At 43.1% G+C, this 24,354-nt stretch overlaps 1 long non-coding RNA gene across 2 annotated transcripts; it reads left to right on the top strand.

Annotated features, from left to right (window-relative positions):
* The first annotated feature begins 249 nt into the window (after window positions 1-249).
* On the top strand, window positions 250-22,642 carry LOC116454297. Of its 2 annotated transcripts, XR_004244053.1 has the most exons (3): window positions 250-320; window positions 4,186-4,452; window positions 6,809-22,642. It is a non-coding gene; the product is annotated as an uncharacterized LOC116454297 (long non-coding RNA). The 2 variants fall into 2 exon arrangements; XR_004244052.1 differs by lacking the exon at window positions 250-320 and having other exon boundaries at window positions 2,677-4,452.
* Window positions 22,643-24,354: the final 1,712 nt, after the last annotated feature.

The raw sequence follows: 24,354 nt of genomic DNA, 5'->3' as shown, positions 1-24,354 counted from the left end.
ACAGTCTGTGTCTGTCCCAGCTTGCTCCGAAGGGTTTGTGTGTGTTATTGAGATCACACGTCCCATTCTTAAAAAAATTTCTCTTCTCACTGATACACCAATAGTCAGTTTACAAAACACTGAGAAATTAAAATCTTAGGCAAGTGTGAAATGAATGTTTTTGACAAGGACTGAGTATCAGTGAGGGTCTGGGTGCTGCTGCAGTGCTGGCAAAGACCACAGCTACGGCCACAGCAAGAGTCGGCCCCACCCCGATTTTTAATTGCTGCAGTGATGCAACCTGCAGCTCGTCACAGGGAGGACCAACTGCCTTGAGCCCGGTAAGTTGACAGCTGAACTCCATTTCTGTGAGACTAATGAATTTTTAATGACTAATGGCTATTAATAAATCAATAGCACAATAAAACTAATAAATAAATAGATTTTAATTAATAGATAAGTTATTAATACTGAAGTACTAATTTTAATGACATTTGTAGCAAAAATTGCCTGTTTCTTCACTTTCTTAATCTCTGAAACTTTTATGAGGCCTTTCAAGTACAGAAGATTCCTTTAAGACAACTAGAACATGCATGAAAAAGAACAGGCTTTTGAAATCAAATCTTCTCGTGCTTAAAATAGAGGTAGTGCTGGGCTGTTGACAGTAGGTCTCTGAAGACTTTCAATATACTTTTTATTCTGTGAGTCTGGCACCACATAGGAAATTAATTCAGTGACAATATTTTCATTAGATTATAACCCAAGTTCTCAATCTTAGGCACATTTGTATGCTTGTAATACATTCTAATTACTTGTAAAGAATAAGTCTGTGTGCTGGTTGGCTTATTGAATATATTAAATTAATGAATAAATAAATTTGTCTCCATGCTGGGAACACCACTTGACATCAAAGCTTGCTGCAGAAGGAACCAGAAGTGCTCTTGACTGTGGTTTTGGTAAACAACATGATTTGTATTGTAGGTGGACCTTTATGTCCCTCACAAGAGTGATGATGGAAAAAGCATTTTTTATCCTCCAAAACAACAGAAACCAACTATGTGAAGAGACTGCTACTTCTTTTTTTTCCTTTTTTGTTTTTCTTTTTTTCATGATGGCTAATTATTGATTTAGTCAGGAGAATTGCTCTTGGATGGAGCTCTCAGGAGCACTCTAGCACTTTCACGTATTTTTAAGTTATGCAAGTAAGAAGGAAATAGCATATACATGAATGAAAACTGTGATACTAGTAGAAAAGCATGTCAGATTTTAGTATAGTGTAGTGTCTGCCCATGTTGTGGAATTTTCTGTTTATCTTGTCATATTTCAGTTTTTAAAATAAGCTATTTTTAGCAACAAAGTCATCAAAAGTGGGACTTTTTCTCAAAAGATGGGAAATCCAATAGCTTTAAGAGAGCTATTGACCCACCATGGTAGTAGGGACAAGTTTCTCTGTTTCCTCAGTGCAGAGCTGTAGGAGGCTCATCTTGCCCCCCACTTTGTGGTTTGTTCATCAACTTGTAACATACTGAGTTTTCTTTTCCTGGAATGATTTTCCTCTCTGGGCCCTAAGAGAAAAAAGTGCAGGTCATGGCATGCAAGGAAGAAAACCTGGTGTTCTGGAGACAGCCCTGTTCCCTATAGCTGATCCTCTGGAGTGCTTGGGTTTGCAGGGAAATGCTTCTCATTTCTTAGAACAATTGCATCCCTTCTAAGTGTCAAATTTTCTGATCAACGGTGTTCCAAAATCTAAAATGCTGCTGGTTCAGATCTTTTCCTGATAGCGGGATCCCCTTGACATTAGGAACTATGTCTCCAGAGGAGCTTAGCAAGGACATGGGGCAGAATACAAGGCACGTTATCTCTTAGTGAAAATGCAAGTGAGATTCAAGAGGTCAAAGAAAATAGGCTCCTGGTGCTGGAAGGCTGCTCTTTCAGGCAAGGGACTTGGTGGCAAGGCTGGAGCAAAAAAGGAAAATTTCTCTTCCAGCCTGTTGAAATCAGAGTCCATGGAACAAGACAATGTGGTTTTCAACGTTGTTCAGGCTGCAGTGCTTTGTTAGAGAACTGTTCACCCATGTGAAAATGCGTAACCCTGTCAAGCTGCCAAGTGAAACTTTGGGTGATCGGCTGCGTAAGCGCTGGTAGCACAGGATAGGGCTGCCTTTGGCTACTTTCAATTACACACCCAATTCTTTTAAGACTTCTGAATATTTGGGAAGAGAGAATATGCAGAACTTGTTTGTTTACATCAGATTGTGCTGTGTTTTCAGGTTTGGAGCATGTGAGCACAGTCTAGCCCTCCCCCTTCCACATACCTGGCAGCTTTGTCAATGCAGCAAACGAATCCTCTCCAGGAGTAAGCAGCGGTGTCAGACTGATGTCGTGCAGGGTTTCGTCATTTCAACCGAGTGAGAACTGGAGCAGAGACAGGCATTTAGGAGCTAATGCTTTGCAAAGCAAACTGTCGGAGCTGGTGCTGCTGCGATGATTCAGGCAGCCCCGGGGCACTGCTGAGGTTGGGCTGGGCTGGAGGAAGGTGGTAACCACTGGCAGATCTCAGCCTTTCATCTTGCAGGTACTGCTGGAAGCGTGGCCAGGCTCTACCGGACTTGGTGCTGGGCAGAACAGATGGGAAGCGCACTCGGTTTCTCCCCGCCCTTTCGAGCTAGGTCAGCCACCCAGAGTTGGCCAAGCACCCAGCTGTCCCCGGGCACCGAGTCTCTCCCCAAAGGCTTGGCAACCTGGCACCCTGCAGGCAACACCAGGGAAGCTTGGCAGGAAGCTCTAAGCATTGCAACTTCTTCAGGACTGAAACGTCTTTTCGTGGCTTGGGATGCTCTCAGGATGGCCTGTCTGTGCAAGTAGCTTTTTTCCACAGGTGATTGCAAGTGAGGTCTTTTGGATGAGGAACTCACTGAAGCTGACAGCTTAGTTATTTTGAATTTATACACAGCTCTCTGTTCAGCATCAGGGTGGTGCTCAGTTTGCCCTAATTAGCCCAAATTACTGTAGCTACAAAAAGCAGGAATTGATTCTCATGGTACCTTGCTTATCTCTGCATAGAGCTACTGCAAAGACATGCCCCTGAGGGCATCACAGTAAATTTCTGAACCTTAATTCACATGTTCAAACTGTTAGTCAAACTTCCACACCAGACGTATTACTGCATTTAGTAATTTTCAGCTTCTAATAAAGAACTCTGTACCTTTCTTTCCTAATCTTCTAAGAAACATGTAGCAGCATTCAGCTGTTAGAAGAGGTACCCTGAAGAGCCAAGACACCACAACCGTCCTCCAGATGACCAGGACATCACAGCTCAGAGCTGTCTTTCCCCATGACAAACACACCCAGACTTGCTAGTCCTTGCTTTGTCTCGATGCTGCTTTTCCCCACATTATTCTACTCACCCACTCCCAAAGGAACTATGCCACAAGGGCAAGGAAGGCAGTACTGCTCCTGCTCACACTGCTAATGAAACAACGCCTCAATTAGCTGTCAGAGGGGAGCCTCTGAGAACTGGAGCTGGTATCTGCAAGCCTGGAACATTTGTGTTTCTGTACTAAAAGTAACAGTTACACCACAGGAAGGAAAACAAACCTCCACAAAATAAGGCAATAAAACCAGACAGGTTTAGTCAAAGCAAAGGTAGTATTTTATTAATCATCATTATTTTGCATTGTCAAACTTGATAACACTGGAGAATAAAAGGACTTTTTTATTGTAGTGAAAAATCTGACAGATTGGAATGGAAAGCTAACTTTCTGAGAACTGAGGAAAAAAAAATCTGAAATTAATTGGTTTTGAACCAAATGCACATGTGAGTGATTAAAGCTTTCCTAAATGAAAACACAGTGGTAACATTATTATTTCAATACAACTGAAAAGTAAACACAAAGCTTACCTGACATGACATTTCTATGCAAATACTGGTTTTTTATACTTCTGAATTAAAATTAACTGGATAAGACCAATTTTTCCTCAAAAGTGCTCTTGCAAAGCTTCTATATGTTCCAGGTACCTGTTCTGATTTTCCTATAAAAATAAATTGGCATGTTTACATTTCTGAGCCCAGCATGGGTGTGGCATGAACAAGATTGTATATATGTGAAAATTCTAAGGTGTTTGTGGCTTTTCTTTCCCAGTTTTGCAGGAGAATCAAATAGTCATTCCTTGCATACTTCAGGCTTCTCATCATTTACCTTTCAGACTTGTTATGGCTGCTAAGAGCATGAAAAATGAAGCATGAAGGAAAGCACAAGATTATGTTAAATGATGAGCATCATCCCTGAGGTGGGCAGATTTCACAGATACGTCCTGTGTGACAGCAGTGGGCTGAGGAGAACCTGATTTTCAATGACACAGAGTGCAGAGGATTGTGAGTTGAGGATACATGCTGCAATCAACAAAAATGAGTGAGATAAAATAGATGCTCAGTGTACATGTATGTCCATGAAGTGTGAAGAGGCTCTCCAGGTAAGGCGTGCTCAGACAAGGTACCCCATGTGCTCCACCTGTAAGTGCCCTGCCGCTGGCCTGGCCACTGCCACGTAGCCAATACCAGGAAATGCCCAGGGGGAGGAAAAGCTGGCACTCCTGGAGCCCAGGCAGCATTAATGATAGAATCAGCTGTGTCCTGCTGGGAGAAAAATGTCCCACTCTATTTGCCAGAGTCACATGCTACATGGTGAGAAGGCACTCCTCACAGACTGACATTGGCATGGCAAATAACAACACAGCCACTGCTCTTGGCAGCATTTCAGAGAAGGATTTTCATGAGGATTAACTGTTCCTGAACAATTTCTCCAACATATAAGGTACAAATATTCTTTTCTTCCACTCAGTCATGCAGGTCTTTCTTGTACAAACACTGTGGCCAACAAAAGGAAAATCTTGCCCTCCAGTTATGCAAAATCCCTTCAGTGCCCCTGTGCCAGTTCCACGGGTGCCGATGGAGGGCAGGACTATGGAGGGCACAGGGTCTCTCCAGCACCTTGTCCCTGCACACCTACTCTCAGGAAGAAAATCTGTTCTTCTCTAAGGAACCAGCAGCCAGAGCCCGGCAAGGTCCAATTCCCAACCCATGTTGATGATGCTCTGTCAGAAAACAACTGATGTTTCCTGTCTCTTTGTTAAAAATACTCACGTTGTCACCTGTGGTGGCAAGTGAAGGACATGGCAACTCCTAGACCCCCAGTCTGGTCTGGAACAGGGGTTCACAGGTTATAATTTCTACTATGATAGTGCTTAAGTTTTTTATCATTAACAACACCTCAATTTTGCATCAGACCTTGGTCCCCTGGCTTGTGCTTCTCAGACTGTACGTAAATATCATATATGCACCAATTCAATTTTTATGAATAGCTGCCATCGTAAACTGATACAAATCTCTAAATTTTTCTTTTAATTTGATTTTATGTTGATGTGGCTATCAAAGCTCTACCACATCAAAGGAAATATTGTCTGTTATGATCAAAGTCTATAGGATTTTTAATGTAATCACCATCCAAAACCTGAAAGAAATGTTATGGAAAGGATTAATTGGGTTTCAGGCAAGTGAATTAGGAACAAAATTCCAATTGATATTCAGTAGCATTTTGGCATCTAGGTTGTAGAAGCCCTCTGGAAATCCTGGACCAGGCCAGTGGGTGATGCACCATTTCAGCACTGTGCTCAGTAATTTTATCCTCAAACAATTTTCGTTAGGGGCACTCCCAACATCTATCTCACAAATTACTGGTGGAGTCACATCCCCTGCAGCACTGCTAGGATATTGTATCATGCATCTTTTCTAGCTTATGACTGGAAAAGATAAGATCTGAAAAGAATTTGGTGGTGAGGTAGGTGATGAAATTCTGCTGCCGTGTTTGAATACATCAGGCAGGAATTGTTTTGAGTCCTGAATATGTATTCAATTTCCACAGGCTTCCAGGTGAGCGTCTTCTGCGGAGGGAGTACAAGCACTGATATGCAGATAGAACACAATAACTATCAATAATCCAATGACACCTGAAAAATCAGGGAATACATTATTCCAAAACAGTAGATGAACTAAGAGCCATTCATTTCTTTAACATTAGATGCCAGAGAATGGGATGTTGCCTGTGTTGTCTCAAACCTGGTTTATATGCATAGGTAAATACAAGTTAAATCATCTCTTTCAGGATGCTTATCAGCCTCTGCTATTCTTGCACTGAAGGCATAATAGCAGTCATGACAGCAGGGAGAAGGGGAAAGACACCACTGCAGTTTTGACCTTTTCCCAGCTCCTTGGTGGTGATCTGGCAAAGGGCATACTTTTATTTAACCCACACCACTGGGCATTGTCCCTTTGGTGTTCAGTGCAGGTGTGAACACAGGCAGTTGCTTAGATGGAGATGCAGAAAAAATATGCAGATATTTATGAATGATATGTGGTTTAGTCATTACACAAGATAAACTGTGGGAAAAGCAGCCAGCTGCTGTGACGCTCTTGGTAGCAGTAGATTTATGGAAATGAGGACGCGAGGCAGTGCTTTTCTGTAAGAGCCACTAGGCGAATGCTGGGAAGCAGGTAACCAGGTTAGGTCCTAATGAGACAAGCATAGGTTGCACAGGTTGTGCTATGTCTTGCTGAGGCCAAGTGGGGAGTAGCAAATGGACATGCTGGGATCTGCTTGCTGGCTCCCAAGCTGGGAGAAAGGTAACCACAGAAATACAGAGTGGAAAAAATTATTCTATGCTTTTAGCGCAGCTACATCAAACACATCGGGGAAGCAAAGTTCCAACACAGAAAAACAGGGAGCAGTACAACTTTCTGATCACTATTTTCTGATGGCTTGTCTGCTTGCAGCTCAGTCAGACCTGCCTGTTCACTCCTGCATGGAGAGCGATCTGCCAGAAGAACTGCCAAATTATCCTGACACCTTACACCAGGCAGCCTGTTACCTGATCATGAAACAGGCTTTGCTTTGTGGAGAGGATCCTGTCCGCAGAACCCTTGCAGCGAGGCAACACAGCTACTGTGGCAGCCTCCTGCTACACCACCCCTGTGCTGAGCTGAGATGCGAGGCTCACAGCTGAACTGTGCCTTTCTCATCCGTTTTATGTCACTCTGCATCTGTATTTCTAGGCAGGGGCATTTTCCCTTCTTCCATTTTACCTTACAATAAAGCAAAGCAAACAAAGAGGTATCAAGCTCCTGAGCGTCAAGCAGGAGCATACACACATATTCTCGGGCTGCCCAGGCTATAGACCCAGCGTCCTGTGACATAGCAGACGCAGCTTCCCCATTGTCCGGGTGACCCCAGCTGAGCTGGGAGGAACGGCCCGGGGTGGGGGAGAAGGATCAGCTGTGGGCCTGATCCCAGCTGCACCAACCAGCTTTGTGACAGGCAATAAAGGGCCGAAGAAAAGACTTTTGTCCTTGACTGCGAGAGCGACGAACCTCCTCTCATTGGCAGGGATGACAATTAACCGCAGAGGATTCGTTCATTGTCTGGCACTCGTGATCTCCCAGCAGTTGTCCACTCCAGCATGTTCAAATAATGGGCGGCACCTTGGTTTTGTCAATGGCTCAGTCGGCTTTGTGTGCCTGTGCCAGACTGTCAGCCTGGAGGAGCCGGCTGGCTGTGGCACAGAGATCTTACTGAGATATGGCTCTGGTAGAGAAAATCTATGAAAAAAATTGCCAGGACAGGCTGAAGAGTGAAGCAAGATCTCCTTCCAGTGAACCTGGAATAAGCAAACAGTGCTGGGCTGACAGGCATTTCATGGGGGCTCCATCACCCCATGCATAGAATCCTTTCTGGGAGGACATACCAAGTAGGCTCCTTATGCTGAGACCTCTAGCCTGGAGTGAGTTTTATGGAAGAACTCTTGACCCCTGCAAAAGGGCATAACATGAGAGCAAAAAAACAACACCGTGGCAGCCTTCCATGCACTTTCCTGTAGGAGCAAGAATTTCCCACCAGCTCAACTGGCGAAGAATGAGTTCCATTCAGGGAGGGAAACTTGTACTATTGAGGCTGCCACCAGACACCTCTCCCTGATGCTAATCCTATTCTTCTGCTGTGGATCAAGTAATTCTTGTGTGAGTATTTTTCATGGGCTAAAGAAAAAAGATATTTAACCACAACAAACCTGCTGCCAGCAAACATCAATCTTAGCTTCTTGGCTCTAAATTATGAGCACCAGCTACCAATTTCTGGCTGTTATTTTTACTGCAGAGGTACCTCACGCATTGACGTGGATCTCCTGGCAGTGTCGGTGCTTTGCCATCCTCCTGAAAGCAAGCATGTGCAGTCCTCCAAGACATGAGAGAAACTTAATTAGGCTTAGTGCTATAAGGCACCGACAGCAGTGTTTTAAATAATCTCTTGCAACACTTGTTTGGGAGTGTAGGAAAATTCTCCTTGCAGAGAAACGCCTTCACAAATTTGGAGAGTAGAGAAGTCCTTTGAGGATTTAAGCCTGCCCCTCCTCCAAGCACTTAAAAACCCTCCTCCACTTTCAGGTGACTCAGTCATTCTAGCAGAGGCTGGAGGGGGCAGTGTCCTCAGAGCATCCTGGTAAAACAGTGCAGAAAGTCAAAAGTGCCCCACATTCTTGTGAAGCAAAATTCTGAACTACGTTTTTAAAAATCTTTTTGCAACACTTCCAACAGATCAAATGGTTTATGTTTTGTTATTCATTTTTCCTAAATGAATGCTAGCAAAACCTGTCTGAGCCATGAAGCTGATCTTCTACAGTGGTAGACAAGGGCCCTAAATGTGGATTTATTGCCTGTTTATTGCCCTGATATCAACCCCTCGGTTACCACACGCTGCCAGTGAGTCCCCATGCTCAGCCTCAGAAAACAACAGGAGCCTTGGCATTCTCCAAGGTGCTTGACCTTGACCAGCATAGCCCACTGGCTTCCACCCATGGCTGTTCAAAGGACAAGGACGTTTCAGCAACTCTTCCCAAGGACAGGGAATCTGAGCAGCTACAACCTCTTGCAAGCTCTCCAGTGACCCATACCTGATGAGTTACACGTCTGATCATTGTCAGTTTGATTGAGCCACTGCTGTGGTTCAATCTCAGCACACTCCTCTGGCACTGAGATGACATGGGGATCTGCCCACACACAGGTCCCACTCCCACAGTCGTGTGTCAGTTTTCCTGGGCTCTCATCCACTGATGCCAATCTGTCAGCAGCAGGAGAATGGTTCCCTCACCCACCAGGCACCTCCCCATGGCAGCCTATGCTCTTTCCTGTTGCCAAGAAAAACTGCATTTCACCAACTTTCTGAATTTCTTTTTATTTTTGTTCTGAGTGTTCCCAGCACGCTTGTTAGTCTAAGCTTTAGAATGAGCTGAAAATGAGTTATAGATGGACACTGACTGCAGAATGCTACTATTTATTCAAGATCTTTTACATACCTGTCTCTCACCCAAAAGACAAAACAGCCAGAGCTGGCAAGAGAGAGTCTCCACTGCTCAATTAAAAAATAGAATTAAAAATATGTTAATACACCTGTTACACGACAGGAGGAGCAGAATATGGCTGCTGTCTCTTATCCTGTGGGAGTCACACATATTGTATCCTTCTCCTTGCTTGGTTCCCTCTAAGCCTTCTGTTGTGGTAACACAAAACAAATCTTTTGACCGAGTCCAGGAGACTGGTCTAACAATAAGAGTTATGGATTCCATTGTCCACACAAATGTAAAGGTTACAGCATCTGTCGTGTGTCAGGCCTGAATGTTGTACCTGTAGTAAATGACATAACTAACTCCTAGAGATGTTGCTTCTGCCGGTTCAGTCATGTCCCAGTGTCTGAACTAGTCTTTGAAGATCTGATGGAGTTTCCTTCCTTCTGTATCTTGCTCAAAAGGTCTCTTCTAAATGTACTGGCAAGACTAACTTATTGCTTTTGTCCAAGAATGGATGTGACCAAAGATTTCTCTATACAACATGGTTTCAATAGTTGATATCAGAGTTTAAAGAACTGTCATCAGTGTTAGTCTGGGTGATGCACATGAACTTGGGTAATTCCTGCTGTGTTCCTGTGTATGCAGAGCACTTAGCAGATACCCAGGACTGCTCTGTGCAGTTGCAGGTGATGCAGTGGAGATAGCAGCCCGGCAGATAGGTTTTGCAGCTTGTCTTCTCCACAACACTTTGTTAAATATGTTATTGTTTCACCATCACTTGTACTTTATTTTGGCAAGCCCACAGCATCACATTTCTCAAAGTCTTCTATACCTTTATAAAGCCAAGTACATTTGGAAGAGAGAAGGGAAGAAACTAAACGTATTGTGCACAAACTGATAAGAGTTTCCTGCCATTCCAGATTAATGGAGTAAAAACAAAACTGAGCTTCTCTTGGAAGCGGTCCCATCCAAGGTATGGGTTTTGTAAATCGCCCTTAAGGGAGAAGAACACTTACTCAGAGGGATTGTTGTGGGGGTTTTTGTAAACTTTGTTTAAAATTTTTTTCAAGGAGGCTTTGATTTTGCTCTGAGGAAGGAGAGGAGGTAGTCCTGCCAAGCAGGACTGGGGCACTGGCTCTGCTGCTACATTTCCTGTCAGTGCAACTGTCTGTGAGCAGCAGTGAGTGTCCTGGTGTGCATGTGCTGTGCAACCTTCTGAGCAGAGTGTGGGCTGCAGAAGGCTCACACTGATGTGGCGCAGTGGCACAGAGGATGGGTACTAAAACGTGGTATTTTAGAAATTGGAAACCACCTCTTTACCCATCTAAATACTATCCCAGACAGGAAAATTCCCTCCTACCCCCATTCATTTCATAATACTTGGTTAAATGATGTCCCGAAACCCAGTCACACAATTGTGCCAACCACTGCCTCTGCTCTATACATGTATTCTTTAGAACTGAGGAGAAAAACATTTTACTCATGCAGCCAGGTTACTTTCCATTCATTTTGCCAGCTACTCCTTGCTACAATGCTCTTAAAATAGTACATTGTAAAATATCTTTTAAGTCTTGCAGCATGTAGTTAGTGTTGATGATAACACTTGGCAACTGTATCATTTTACACAAGGCTGCCGTCTTCTCTCACAAATACCTGTGAATATTTCCGTACCTACCAAGGCATCTTCAGTTTGCCACTACTATCAGAGCCAAATTCAGCCAGAGGAATTGAAACCTCCCTGTACACTTGTGACTTCTTCTGAGTCCAGTTATAAGGTGCATCTGAAAATCCAAGAAATGAAGTGGCTTCCTATAGATTTCCTTTGCTATAGTCCACCTTCTGTTTCCATTCATTCTTCATTGATGAACTGGTATAAGATGCTTGTAGAAATTGCTGCTGTGCTCCTGAATGTGTGAGGTTCCTTTCTCCAGCTGCCCTTCAGCAAGCACAGGAAATGCTGGTCAGCAAAGCTGGCACGTAAAGTTAAAATACAAATAATGAAAAGGAAGAAGGAAAGATGAACCCTATCTTGTTTCTAGCTATGATAGACATTTAGTAAACATATGCTACTTGCTTAGCACTGCAATAAATTTCCTTATTGCCCTTTTCATGGCCCTTTACAGGATATAGCTGGTACCTGGAGGCCAGACCAATATCAAGAAGGACACTTAGATACACTCTCACAGATTGTTTCAGCTCAGGAAGATGCTGCTTTACAATCACAGCAGCTGGAAACACAAGAAGCTGAACTATGGCAGGGAGAACAGTGGTAGTTAACATGCATAAAGTATAAAGTTTTATAAAGCCTTCAATGCATGTGCCTTGTTGGAATTTACAATAATTTAAGGTACTTATTATTCCTTCAGGCATGGAACTCATAAATATTACTCAGTGCTATTTGTCATTGGCTTCTCTGTCATGCATAAAGCAAAATTAAATACTTATCTCTATATCGTTCACGTATTAAACATTAGGATTTATGGGGTTTGAGATCTTACTTGCTCTGAGAACATTAACTTCCTGATGAAAGATCTAAATGCAAATAGAAGGAATGCCAAAATACCCTGGAACATAATTAAGGATACTGAGGTGCGAAGAAGCCCCAGGCAGAGGAATGTGCAGTTTTCTTATTTCCACTGTCATGGTGGGCTAGTTTTCTTTGTTCTACATTTTTACACACTGCCCCAATGTGCCACCTTGTTTCTTTGTCATCAGGTGATGAACATATTAGTTCATTCTTATTTGGATTAACAGAGAAAGAGTGTTCTGGTTTAAAACATATCCTTGCTATCTGTACTGGGAAACAACAATTCTGCAGTGTCCAGATTTAAAAAAAAAAAAAATCACAGATCACTCTTCCCATGTGAAGAAAAATTCTCTTTGTAGCTTTACTTGATTTGTTGCTTTTGTTGCTACTCAAGGGTTCCTGCAAAGAGGAATTGAAAGGGACAACTTTTAACCAAATGTATATTTCTGCTGCAGAAAAGATATACCTTCTGTGCTGGTGTGCATCTGTAACTAAACCTACATCCTATTTTGTCCATGCCATTCAGAATGATCACTACCACATTTTTTGTCCTCTTCACACATGATGCCATGCTACATCCCAGCAGCAATGTTGGTGGCCAGTCCAAATACACAGATAGAACTTGCTGGCTCTGTAACATCCTGTATCTCATCCCAAAGGACTACGGCATTTTATTCAGAAGACATTTTCTGCTCTATCTTGTTCTAGTAGATTTAAATGTCCTTGGTGATACACCTGACCCTTTACTTATGAGAGCTTCTCGCAGCCCTGCAGATCTCACTGCCAGCCCAAGCTTTGCCATTAATTCCTTCCTTCTATCAGTCCTGCTTTTATGATCCTGAGTAATTCCTCTCCCATTTATATGTCTGCTATTACATCTCATCTTTTAAGCCAACCAACTTCTGCCACTTTTCTCATCTCACTATTGGCCCATTTTTATTATATTTTGATTCTTGCTAATATTTGTGATTCCATTTAAGTACAAGTAAGTAATTGTATTAATCAGTCTATAAAAAACCTACAAATTAATGAGTTCAAACTTCACACTAACTGTTGAAAAATCCAAGCTGACACTCCCCACTGCTAATGAGAAGCAGAGAACACTGAGCTGTTTCCACTACCACCATTCACCCACCTTACTGCTTTGTCTCATGCTGTACGGTTGGTTCACTTCTGTTTATCTGTATTTACTTGCCCATGCTGAAGTCAGTGAGCACCAGGTCTCTTTTACTAACACATGCCAGGTACTGGAGTTACATCCTGCTGTTTGAGCATCAGCTTCATCCCAACACACCAGTCGAAAAAAGAGGGCAGACACTGTCGTTTGCTTCTCCTCAAGGCAATTGGGAGGGAGGACCTGAATCATTCATGGTAAAAAAATTTTCTCGTGTATAAGTCAAAGTACATTAGCACTGTCTTCAGGATAGTGATGGTTGTCACACAGATCATCTCTCCCAGCTTTCTCCAGATGATGTCATTGTTGCATTTGTGACAGTCTCTTTACTCAAATCAGCCTCCAGAGAGCATGGCACACACAGAACCCTCCGACCTCACCATGCTGCTGTTCTGAGCCTCACCTGTGACAGGAGCTTCCTAAGGCTGTGCTGACCTCCCTGTGCTCTGCAAAATGCCTCTAAAAACCTCACTCCAAACTGCAGGGCTTATGCAGATCGATTTATTCACAAGTCAAATTGTCGTCCTGTTCCAGGCTGCTGTAGATGCATGTGGTTAGATTTTGAGGGGAGCAAGACACAGCTCCACTTGGTCTCTGTGTTATTTTCTAGGTTGAGGTCAAAGAGCTGTATCTTCCCTGGTTGCTTGTACTGTGCACAGATTAAGGACCTTTGTTACATATTAACAACCAAAAGAACAGTGATGTCTTTACATGACCAGAGTAAAAGATTTTTTAAAAATTAAAGGATCTTGAAAGATTAAAGAGTTTGTTATTTGTTTGGAGATTATAAAATTCAGAATGAATACTAAAATGTCAGCTACAAGATTTCATGTACACCAGTCTTCTCTTTTAAGGAGGCCTTTCTCATTCCGTGCATTACGGATGTTTAAAGAAAGGTTACACACAGGGTCATCAACAAGGCTCACAATGCCTCCAGCCTTACAATACACTCCACTTCAAAGGGATTGGCTGCATTCCTGAGCCTTGTACCAATAAGCACTAATAACACTGAAAAATGAAAACTAAACCAGATGTCTCCAATAGCATTGATTCTTATTAGCTGTTCACAGCTATTCTTACACCTCTGGGCATAACGAGGCAGAGCCACGTTGGGTGTGTGGCTGTCGAGCCAGTAATGCCGTTGGAATGCTCTCACGCTGCTGTGAGCTGCATTCTTGACAGACTGTCTCCATTAAGATCTTAAGAAAACTTCTTCAAAATGTCATTTAAAAATGCATCAAATATGTAAACTCTTACTCAATCAGGATAGGATTTGACAGTAACATGTACTGCTTAAAATTAACCCAAAAAAACTGACCAAATGTACAGCAGAAGTGACCCATACATTTATCTGTGCCTTGCTGCTGATCCCAGAGCAGCTGAGGCCACCCAGAACGAGTTTAGGGCAGGTCTGTGGCAAGAGAACAGAAGAATGGCAACCAACAGCAAAAAAAATATACGTGCTGCTATGCTGTAAATACCCCAAGCAGATAAGTAATAGGCATAAGTTCTTTACACAATCTTCTCAGTGAACGAAAGTCAAACTGCTTTGATGTAATCCACAAGTGCAGTGAGTATCTGTATCCTTGTCCAGAAAACCAGAGTCTAAAACACATGCCTCTTTGGGTTTGCAGAACTTGCTTGTCTGCCTGGCTTTCTAATACACCTTTTTGCTTGGACATCATCTTTCTGCTTGGAAAGAAGGGCAGCCCTGACAGACAGGGAGTCCAGAGAGAACAGATTTTAATATCATTTAATGCACATGCAATGAAGACTGCACGTGCATTAAATGTAGAAGTAGATAATAATTTTATTCTGAAGGTTGGTGGTGCAAGAACACTTTTCAGAGTGAACCAGCAACCTGTGTGACAACAGGAATGGGAGAGCTAAGTAAGGGGAGATACTATGAAAGAGATTATGTGAGCAGAGCTGGAACAGCTGATAAACTCTGTGTCCTTTTAGCTGCCAACCCAAAATATTTTCTGTCACTAAAGGCTACCCAATGAGGTGGATCCAGGTGCTTCATCCAGATGAAGTTTAAAATTCAAGAATTTCAAATACACATCTGGTTAGTAAGAAAGCAGTAATAAAAGAAGAATTTCTTGTTAATAACAAAATATAATAACAAGAAGAATCTATTTTCCTTAGTTAATATAAAGGTTGCTGGTGCAGATAGCATTAAGATCCTTGATATTAAAGGGACCCAGTGCCCACAGTACAACTTGAAGACCTTGAGCCCAAGTCCTGACATTGCTGCTTCCAAAGCAATGCTGGGATATGGCTTAAATTAGCAAAGGAGAGTGCCATGTTTGCTGAATTGGCCAGGACTTTAGACCTCTTGGCTGAGTAACAAGAAGTCCAATAAAAACTTTATCTTGAATTTGATAAAATTGACCCCCTAGTACTCACTAGTCAGGGAGATGGGGACCGTGTGCAGCTAATATGCCATTAGCCTGGTCTCCCCCCACCATGATGGTGCCAAGAGGTCCTGTGCATCCCTCCGTGACACCCACCATCTAACTGGGCAGCATAAAGTTGTGTGTGTAATCACCTTCTCTGGAGACAGAGCCAAAGAATCACCATGCAGGTTCTTTACCAGCTGGCCATTAAGCATTCTTATAATAAATCTAAACCAAAAAAAACCCCAAAGACCCCATAAAAGCAGACAATGCAATTATTACCAAAGGGAAGGAAGGCCAGAGAAGAAGAAAGTTTAAAAGGCTTCCATAGAGCAGCTGTCCACATTAATAACACAGGCGAAGGCACAATACCTTCTGCTTCAGGGGAAATTCATCCACTACTCTGCTTTCCCATTTCCCACTGCCAGCTAATTGCAGAGTTATCCTAAAGGCTCTGCAGTGGTGAAAAGCACAGTAAAGAAGGAAGCAAGGGTGAGTGCATCAGCCCAGGGAAGTTTAAGAGAACAGATGTTTATTGTGTTCACTTGGATCCATTGATGAATAGCAAGTGGAGAATCCTTCAATTAATTGGATGGAACTCAAGGTAGACAGACAGATTTAGGACTTAACCAGAAGTAAGAAATGTCGCAATGACTTGTAAAACATATCTGTTGGATATAGGCTTCAGCCATCCCTACTTTTTTGTTTGTAAAATCCATTCCACAAGTTCTGTATTGGGTTATATCCCAAATGAGATTATTTTACACACAACTGTATTTAATTTGCAGTGAGGGGAACACCTTGGTTTGTTTTATGTCAATATGCCTGTTTAATTGGGCTTCTGATTATTTAATGTCACTGCTGAAGAGGTAGTTTTTATGAGGCACAAAAGAAAATTTAATGAAAATTATTCACAAGCCCAACTTCTGACTAGTAAAACCAAGAGCTTAATGTAAGAGCTGAAGTCCCCATCTGGTCCTTCTCTGAAAAGAACAGCCTACATGAAGGATTTATTGTGACATTACAATGCTTGATGTCAAATAATCTAGCCAGAGGAACAATATTGCCCTAAAGAGAGCCATCAGGCCCAGTGTGACATGGGTATTTGAAAGGATTAACTGCACTTAAATCAATATGGGCAATGAAAACAGAAATAACCAATCTCTTGGCCGCTCAATTATTTAAGACTGTCTTTAGTCCCCACAGAATGGAATTAAACGCTCGGTTAAGAGGACTGACAATTAAATCTATTTCTTTAATGTCAAGATAAGGACATGGGATCTGCGACTGCAGTACAGAATGAGGAAGTGGCATCTCCCAGAGAGGAACATGTAAAAAGGAGACATTGGGTGCGACTGGCGAGGGGCTTTCCTGGGGAGGGAACCCAGCTGCTCCCCACGGGCACAGCCGTTGTGTGCTGTGCACTGCCTGAGAATCACAGAATCACAGAAGGGGTCAGGCTGGAAGGGACCACCCTGAGTCACCTGGTCCAACCTCCTCGCTCAGTCAGGGTCATCCTAGAGCACACGGCACAGGATTGTGTCCAGATGTGTCCGGAATATCTCCAGTGAGGGAGACCCCATAACCTCTCTGGTCACTGTTCCAGTGTTCAGTCACCTCTCCAGGAGAGGAGTTCCTTCTCGTGTTCTGGTGGAACTTCCTGTGCATCAGTTTCTGTCCATAGCCTCTTGTCACTGCTCAGCACCACCAAGAAGAGCCTGGATCTATCTTCCTGGCATCCTCCCTTCAGACATTGATGAGTTCTCCTCTCAGTCATTTCTTCTCGAGGCTGAACAGGCCTAGCTCCCTCAGCCATTTCTCATAAGACAGATACTTCAGTCCCTTAATCAAATTTGTGGCCCTCCACTGGATCTGCTCTGTTTCTCTTGTGATGAGGAGCCCCAAACTGGACACAGCACTCCAGGTGTGGCTTCAGCAGGGCTGAGTAGAGCAGCAGGGTCACCTCGCTGGCCTCCTCAGTCATGCCAGTCTCTGTGGCTGCTGCCAGCCTGTGCCCACGGTGGCCACTGTGGCAACACGGGGCTGGGGCACAGCAGCAGGTCCCGTGGCAGTGCTGGCCAGGTGGGACCGGCCACACACACCAGCCCCTGCGTCAAGCTCCTTGGGCACACCTGGTGAGATCGGCAGGACAGGCTGCATCCACAGACAGCAACTTGGCTGTCACTTTCCCTCCCTAGTGCTATGCTTTAGGAGTATAAATGCAGGCTTTAAAATTCACAGAATACTAACTATTATTGCAGCTGACAGTATAAATGTAAGATCATTTAATTGAAGTGGACTGACAATTTCCCAGTTATTTGACTTTTGAAAACTTTGTCCGACCTATCCCAATATTGTTTTTAAGACCTTTAAAAAATGTTTTACAGAGCAACCACTCTGACCTTTCCTGCTGATACTGTTTCTCCTGAGGTGTTTGTTCATCTCAAATGCAATGAAAAAATTCCTTGTGTGAAAAATTTTAATAAGAAGTTCTATTTTCAGATGATAAAAAGGAGGTAACAGAGCAGGATGTATGCAAAGCATTGAATGTTCAACTATCATATTGCAGATACCCTAGGCTACAGGGAAATATCAGATGCCTGCATGCAGTCAGTTAGAGTTCCTGGCCTGAAAAGCTGAGAGATGTTCTTAAATTGGAGACAACCCATTGCAATAGAAATCTGAGGAAAAGAAGTTCTAGTCACTGCCGTCCATCATGAATTTCAGTTTTTCCAAGGCTTCTGTGAGAGGCAGAACAGATAAAAAACTCTGGTTTTTGACTTTTAGGCTACTTCAAAACATGGCAAGTCTCTGCAGAAGCCTTTCTCTGCCTGGTAACCAATATATGATAGTAATTCTCAATGTGCCATAAGGATTTCTTGCTGCTGTTGAGCTCCAAGTGATGATAGAAAAGCTCTTCCTAGATCTTCAATCCCTTTTCTGCATTTTTATCTGTCCATTAAAATGTAATTGGATATTAATTCCTTTTAGCCAGGAAAAAAGGTGCTGTCCAGAAAAGCCGATATTTTGCTAAGTACTTTTTTAAAAACAATTTGTGAAAATGTATTGCAGAAAATCATTACTCATAATCTTTGTCTTGACAATTATAAGCATAGTAGCTTGGAGGTATTGCTGATTAATGATGTCTGCTTCCTCTGATGTTCTTGTCCTAACTTGTCCACATTTCGGAGTCATAGAGTAAGGTGCAAACCAAGAAAAAAAGAAAGACAATTGTCACTTTGTAATCAGAGACTGAGATTAAAATCAGTAGATTTTATGGTTTATATGTGCCCTGACAGCTTTGCATACAATTGTCAACTTCAACATTTGCCATTGATCCAATAGCTGTGACGCTGAGCCTTGCGCTCTGCACATGACTAGTTTTGTTGTCACCTCACTGGTTATTTTCATGCCATTATTTTTCTGATCATGACAAAATTATCTATTTCCTCGTCTCCTGCATCAGTATTACAGAGTTGTTCATTCTTCTTTAAAGCATTTAGATCACTTTGTCTGCCCTTCCTGCCCTGTTACTCTTTACACATTTCATGGCATTTCCACCATGGCTGGGGCACACATCTTTCAGCCACACATGAAACCATCTAAGCTGCAGTTTTACTGATGCTAGCATTATCATTATCTGCCCTGATATGCTGACAGTCTTGATATAAGATGGTTCACAACAGGTGAAGATCACAAAGATCTGCAGAACATCAGGTATCAATGAGCCAATGCTGGTCCACATGGTCAGACACAGTCACAACACATCTGCAGATGAAGCACTGCTGATGCTCTTGTAGCTACAGGTGCATATTTGCCACGGCAGTCTGTGCCAGTAATCACAGACGTGCATGAGGAGAGTGCAAGGGACCACTCTGCAGAGCTGGGCACACTTCCTGAGCCACAGTGAAGGCCAGACAGAGCATCCATGAGGGAAAGGACACTCTGCTGTGGGCATCTGCTTTGCACAAGAGAGTTCAGGTGTGAGAGCTGCAGAGTCCCTTTTCCAATCCCTTGGAAACTGTTAAGCAAACTTCATGGTTTCATGGGCTGTTTTCTGCCATATAATTTCAAGGTACTGATTGTCATGCTTGGTAGAATTTGCATTAAACTATGTGTTTATACAGGTTAGAGGCAGAAAAGGCAGATTTGATTTGTTTGTAGGTTTCAGAATTTCAGAATTCAGTGCTAAGGTAGAATTTCAGAGAAGAGGAAGTTTTTTTCCCAGCATAGACTTATTCTATGAATCCAAATTTGGAGCATTCATTCCCTACTAGCTCACTTCTACAGCACCTGAAGGATTTGGATCTCGAATATCTGTGATATTTCTGGCATGATGTTAGAGCCTGTGAAGCTGAGAACGAACTAGTTCAGCCAATAATCCTAATGCAATCAGCAGGTAGACCATCACTGAGCTGTCTAGTCATGGGGACTTGAGAGGAGCTGAGAAGCACAAGCCCCTCCACAGCACTCCCGTGCTACCCACTGCACTGATGTTTGATGTTAGCAGAGCTCTTGCGAACCGAAACAAAAAGGGAATCTCTCCCTCACTCTCCTGACTCGTCATCTGGCTTCAGCTGACTCAAAGGCTGGATTTCAGCCACACTGACACTGTGCCACAGGCACAGAGAGCTCCGTTTTACTTTCCATCCTCTTTTACTCAACAAGAGTTCTCGTTATTGCACATTGCATGTAAACACGATTATAAAGTGATGGCTGCAACCTAGGAAATACTTGCGCAGAGCTACTTCCAGGCTCCTCCCCTTCCCACTCCTTGACCTGAAGGCATTTTCTAGTTCCCTTGGTAGGAAGACACAAGTCTCAGCAGGAGAGCTTCAGCTAAGTTAAGGAGGAATCACGCTGTGTGTTTTCATCTCTGTCCCGGTTGTTTTGACCCAGTCACCTGTGGCTGCTCTCTGACAGGGCTAGTTCGTGCCTGCCTCTTGCCACTCGCTAAGTGGGAGAACTCATCTTGCTCAGACTGTGCTGTCACTTTTTTTCCCTTGAGAGCAGACTGGTTTGACATGGTTCTTGTCACTCAAGTGGTGTAAAGCATAGATCCCTTTAATCCATCTAACAAGAAGTTCTCTTGTCTTCTCTCAGCACCAAAACTAATTACAAAGCAAACCACAAGTGTGTGGTTTCATGTAGGAATATAAGGAAAGAAGAGACAGTGTTTGCATGAGGGTGTACAAAATAGCCAGACATAAAGTCTGCCATATTTTGCCTCCTTTCAGCCCATATCCCGCACCTGAGAAAAGACAGGGCACAGTTTAAATCAAGCTCAGTAGTTAGATCCTCAGCTGGGCTCACCTCTCCTGATGCCAAACCCTTGGCTCTCTGTGGCAGGCCAATGCTGTAACTCCTTCTGACACAGATTTTCTTCCACAGGCTTAGCGGTAAGCTGCAGCAGACTCTGCTTATTGGTTTTGTGTCCTCCTCATTCACAGAATGGTTCAAACTGTGCATCCCCTTTAGAGGACCAAAGATTTTCACCTCTAGGCACGTCCCATTGTAACCACTATGGCTGTGGCAAAATGAAGCTGAGGCCTTCAGTTCTCTGTGCCAGGGGTCCACTCTTATTTTTGAAGTTTCAATAGAAGAGAGATTCAATTTTTTCCAGATGAGAAAATAGGGATGCTATCCCCATATTAATTATTTTTACTCTTCTTTAGCATCATAACAAACCTGGAGCATTACACTTTAATTCACTTCTTTTTCCAGTTGCTGACTGATGGACAGAAAAACAAAGTTAAGCAAGACAAGAATTCGTCCAATGCCTGTGCTTGTTACTTGTCTTGGTAGTCGAGATCTGTGCAAAATAAATGGAAATAGAGTCATGTCTGCTTAGGCAGAAAGACAAAGAATGAGCAAGAGGTAAAATAAGAAGTCTAATCTTCCTAATAGTTCCCAGCCCAGGGAACAAAGGGTCACAGAGCCAGGAAGGAAGGAGCTGGTGGACCAGTACATTATTTATTCTCTCATGAAGAAATCTGACTTGGGCTGTGTGTTTTGGAAGGAGTGTGATGGACAGGCTTGAAATCAACATTTGACTTTGTGACTATACTGTTAGTATATTATATGAGCATAACTATAAGTAGATGCACAAGAGCACAGGATTTGAATCATGTCTCTGGCCTTTGTAGCAATCTACTGCAGAAAAAAATAACTCCTGTCTATAAGTTACAGAAAGGATGAAAGGATGTAAAAGAACAAGCTGTAAAATCCAAGGCATAGATCAAAACTCTATTTCAAAAAGCAGTAAGATCGTTCTGTCCTGCGTTATTCCTGTGTTAAGAATTCAGTCGGCGCTGTCCTGGTGCCAGCCATGCCCCTACCGAGGCTCCAGCGACCCATCTGCCCCGTTTGTGGGAAGGAGAGCCCTGTGGCTGGAGGGCTCTCAGGCCTGAGCATTCCTCCTGCAAACTGCCAACACACCTGTTTCTAAACTGTGCCCAAGCCCCACCTTTCACCAGCACACCCTTTCACCCTGTTTCTTAGGAAAAGTGGTGGGGATGGTTTAATCAGTGGAGAAGGGGGATGCTGATAGCTCTGGGCCTGCCCCAGCTGTGGGATGGAGATGGCGTTGCAGGGGAGAGGATGGCTGATGAATTTTGCATCTTGAATCTCCATGGGCTTAGTGTTTCCGTGGGGAAGGCTGTTTCAGATCTGAGAGACATCTCAGCCCAGGCTGGCCAGGTAGTGCTGTGCCTGCAGAATGCCCCTTATTTGGTTCATTTGATGGGACATAACACAGTCAGGAATCCTTCAGAATTCTCCCCTGATGTGCTTTCTGCATGAATGTGAACAAAATTGATGGAATCCCAAGTAAGATACTCTTTATTAAAAAAAGGCACAGCACATCAGAGCCAGCAGTGACATGGTATTTGTGGGCCTGTTTGGAAGCAGGGGCAGTTCTGAAGGCAGCAGAGAGGCGAAGTGTGTTTGTGCATATACTGAGAAAGAAGGAAGGGGTGTTCTGGGTAAATGGAAAGCACATGCAGCACATCATGACGTCTGCTGAGCGTCTGCTGGGGAATGGGCAGGTACAAACTAATTCTTATTTGTAGAAGCCAATAATTCTGCTTGTTCCTATATGAAACACAGGGAGTGACTTGGAATGTGATCCTGTTTCAAAATACACTTTAGCTGCAATAAAGCAACATTTCTGAAGTAATGTCTCGCCTGTCTGTCACTATGGCAACCTGTGCAGTGCGGTGCAGCAGAACCTGCACTGGGGCTGCATCCCATGGTTGCGTCTGAGGGGGATCCCATATGGCAAAGACGCAAACACTGGTTAAAATCTTCAAAAAGATGTTGAGCAGGTCTTTTCAGCAAACTCAGAAAGCAAACTGAGGATTGGCAAACAGCTGCCTGTAAAATTACCATTTGGAAATCCTTTCTGACCATATCACTCCCCCAGCCCCTTGCCAGGGGTGATGGCTGGCAGCTGGCCTTTGGAGCCAGTCCAAGAATTGCTGCTTGCATATTTGTCCATAAGACCACTAAGAACTTGTTAATATTGCATTATTTAATATTAGATAGCAAATTAAGCAAAAAAACTTTTCAAGACAGAACTTCTCAAATAAAAAGCTTTAGTGATACCAGAGGCTCAGAAATGAGAAATCACATTCTGCCTTTTTATTATATTTTTAAGGAAACATAGGAGAATGATTGCATAGTCTAAAGACAGATGTTGGTAAACATTTCTGCTGGCAGCCCAGACTTGTCAGCAAAGCACCAGTTTTGTTTTGTCACTTCTGACCAAAACATATTTTTCTTAGAACATCTGCATTGGAAAGTTTATTCCAGGTTGAGGAAGGGAAAGAAAAAAGGTCCTTTTCAAAAGAGGTCCTTTTTCTTGTGTGATGTCTGAGGATATTTACAGATTATTAAGTATTTTTGTTTTGTGTTACAGAAATTAAAATCCTTTAAGAAGTCAATTCAGGAGTTTTGCTGGAAACAAACATCCTGACCTGCAAGTTAATGCCAGTTCTGCAGGTAGAGTTCTCAAAGTGATAAATTTTTCTGGCATACTTATTGAGGCTGATCTGCCATTCAGCCAGCATCCGCTCCAAGTCCGATGAAGCAGACAACTTTCCCTAAAGCCCCATGAGGTAAGGTGTTGCCCATATGCAGACAGCCCTAACAATGGGTCCTGAGCTGCCAACATGTCTCCTAAAACTTTTATTCCCCCCCCTGGGCCAGAGGCAGAGCTGCCCCTCAGCATCCTGGAAGGCCCATCTGTGAGCAGAACACTCAGACTTCTTTTTTAAAGCACAGAGGCATAAAAAATGCTGCACAAATATATGAATAACTCAGTAAATGTGCCATAACTTATAAAAGGAGCAGAAATAAGTCCATGTCTCCCATAAATATGGGAGAAAAAGGCATTCTGTTTGTCTCATTCAAAAAAGAAACCTCTTCAGAAGTTAGAAAAGTAACATTAAATGTAGAAAATATATCTTATGTAAGATTAATAGCTACATGTTGTTTTAAGGTTGCGGTTACTTGGCTCCTAGCTTCAAGGAACTCATGAGCTGTGTGAATGCAAGGCTCTCAGTCTTGGTGGAAACAAAGGTTCAAATCCCTCCTCTTGAGTCTCAGATGACCAACCCCAGAGCCAGTTCTAAGCCGTGTTCTGGCCTTTTCCCACAAGTGAGGTCAAGCCTACCAGGTTTTATGCTCAGGAATGCTGTTACACAGCAAATGTTGAAGTATTCTTCACAGCATATTTGGAAATTCCATTTTAAATTTTTACTGGGACAATATCAGTGGTAAGGTTGCTTGGAAAGCTGATACCTGTTCTCTGCTATGAGAGCACCGTGCCCTACAGATGCAGTCAGTTGTGCTGAAGGAGAAGAGACTTGATCAATCACATATAT

This window comes from Corvus moneduloides, chromosome 21 (assembly GCF_009650955.1).
Source record: "Corvus moneduloides isolate bCorMon1 chromosome 21, bCorMon1.pri, whole genome shotgun sequence".
NCBI classification, from domain to species: domain Eukaryota; kingdom Metazoa; phylum Chordata; class Aves; order Passeriformes; family Corvidae; genus Corvus; species Corvus moneduloides.
Note: the sequence above shows the minus strand (reverse complement) of the source record. Positions and strands in the feature narration are given on the sequence as shown.